We start from the raw sequence: 2,485 nt of genomic DNA, 5'->3' as shown, positions 1-2,485 counted from the left end.
AACATTCTTAGTAGTTAGGGAAATGCAAATCAAAACCACTTTAATATTTCATCTTACGACAGTCAGACTGGCTAAGAGAACAAATGATAGCAAATGGTGGTGAGGATGTGGGGAAAGGGAACACTCATCCACTGTGGGTGGCATTGCAAACTCATCCACCCACTATGGTAAGCAAAGTGGAGAACTCTTTAAAAACTAAAATGAATCTATTATATGATCTGGTTATACCAGTCTTTGGGAGTATGACTCATCCTACTGCAGTGATACTTGCACATTTATGTCTGTTTCTGCTCCCTTCACAATACCTAAGAATAGAAGTAACCTATGTGTCCTTCAACTGATCAACTGATTATTAAAATGTGGGACATTACACAAGGAAGTTTTACTCATGGGTAAAGAAAGATGAAATAATGAATTTTGCAAATAAATGGATGGAATTAGAAACTGTTAATTGAAGTAATACAGATTCAGGAAAACAAATGGCGTATGTTCTCCCTCATCTGTGGATCTTTTTTTTTTCTTGTCACAACTCCCATTGAAGTAAAACCATACCACTTGCTATTTCACCCAAAAGCAGTGTTTTTACTGTGCCCCTTCTTGATGGCTCAGTGGATCACTAGCAAAAGGCCCATTGAGCTCTTTGAAAAGGGGGGTGGTCATTTGTGGACCTTAACACCAATTCCTTATATATTAGTATAAATCCTAATATAACTGCAGGAGCTAGGAAATTGGAAAGACCATAGATGTAAAAGAAAGAAGGGTCCTGAGAGAAGGATAGTAGGAGACAGATTTTACCAAATGTGAAATAGGTAAACTGGTGGTATTTAACTGGGAGTAGGAGAGGGGAGTTTATACCAGGAGTCATAGAGGTAAAGGAGACAAAGGGACTCAAGAGAGAAGGGAAAACAAGATAAAGGTACTATACAGAGTGAAATGGGGAAAATGGGGGTATATCACCTGTGGAAGAGGAGGGAGTATTAGACAGGGAGAGAGAGAAGTGAGATAAATTATGATTACTATTGTGAAAAACTAGAAATGCATTAATTCAAAAACCTAGAGGAAAATACATATGCAATATCTGTACATGAGAGAATGTGTAGATCTGAAGACTAGAGAACAAGAATCCAGTGTCAGACAGGAGAAATCTCTCTTCAATTTGCTGGTCAGTGTAGTTCAAAAGAGTCCCCAAAATTACAAAGACTATTGTAATATCTTGATTATCTCTCAGAAATTGAACTCAAGATCCAATTGCTGAAGACAGGATATATTTGGTACATATAGGCCTTGTTGCAATCAAGCCAGAACTTATCTGGAAGCCTGTCTTTAGAGTAAATCTCATAGTTTTGGAGGACCCTATGCAAGCTGCTAAGGTACAACAGCAACCCATGGTTTAATCCCATCTTTAAAGTCTAATAACCACAATAATGATGGGCCCTATGTAAGATACTAAGATACAAAGGAAATCAGTGGTTCAATCCCAGCTTTAAAGTCTCATATCCACAACAATGACCACCACAGCAAACTATGTTGGTACGGTAATAGCAATTTTTTAAAATTTGTTTTTATTGAATTTTGGTGTGTTTCATAAAGAGCATCTCAATCTTAATCATCATTATCGTCCCATCCCCACTGACACCCTCCCATAGCCCCCCACTCCCCAGAATTCATACATTCTCTCATTTGTTTTAAGGCCTATTGTGTCAAGTTAGCATTCCCAGAAATTCCTCAGTGCAAGTTCATCTACTGAGATCTACTCCGCTTATCTAAAGTCCCTCGCTTTAGAAAGATCAGCACTTCCTCACCTACCACTAATCAGTTGCCAGTATTTCTTCAGCCAAGATTGGGGTCTGATGTCCATTTCCCCAGCCCCAGTTCTGATAGGTGGGAATGTTGGAGAGAGAGAGGGTGGCGCGGATGGATGGAGGAGGCACCGAGGCACAGATGGAATCCTCAGCGGGATATAGCTTTATTTCGCACGAGGCACCTTTCCCTAGGGGAAGGGAAAGATGTCAGGGAAGGGAAAGATGTAAGATGTCAGGAGGGAAGGGAAGGGAAGGGAAAGATGTCAGGGAAGGGAAGGGAAGGGAAAGATGTCAGGGAAAGATGTCAGCCCCCAGGCTGTGAGCTGGGACTTTATATATGGGGGCTTTAGGGTGTAGAAGGGGGAATGTTTGAGGGAGAAATCAGGGAGGGGGAAGCAGGAAAAGCAGGTAGGATTAGGGTCTGGAAGTGTTTACTTTTTCCCTCTTAAGATAAGAGAAAAACAACTTCTAAAATCTCTGGTTAACAGGTAGAATCTGCTTATCTTATCTTTGGAGGTCAGAGGAAAGGCAGGCTGCTTCTCAGCAGAGTTTGTTTCCCTTGACTTCAAAGGTCAAGGTGCTTATCAGCTAAGTTCCCTTTTTCAAACTCCAAAGTCTGTAGGTCCCTGTTGAGGAGGGGGGAAGCTGCTGCTGTTTGGAACCCTAACAAGTTCTATGCTGGG

The 2,485-nt window shown here is 41.1% G+C and overlaps 1 non-coding gene across 1 annotated transcript; it reads right to left on the bottom strand.

Annotated features, from left to right (window-relative positions):
* Positions 1–518: 518 nt before the first annotated feature.
* LOC115066828 lies at positions 519–651 on the bottom strand. Its single transcript, XR_003846281.1, has one exon. It is a non-coding gene; the product is annotated as a small nucleolar RNA SNORA21 (small nucleolar RNA).
* Between the last annotated feature and the right edge of the window lie 1,834 nt (positions 652–2,485).

The sequence above is a fragment of the Nannospalax galili genome, unplaced genomic scaffold, assembly GCF_000622305.1.
Source record: "Nannospalax galili isolate Female #2095 unplaced genomic scaffold, S.galili_v1.0 scaffold3, whole genome shotgun sequence".
Lineage (NCBI taxonomy): Eukaryota > Metazoa > Chordata > Mammalia > Rodentia > Spalacidae > Nannospalax > Nannospalax galili.
This window is presented reverse-complemented; position numbering and strand designations above follow the sequence as displayed.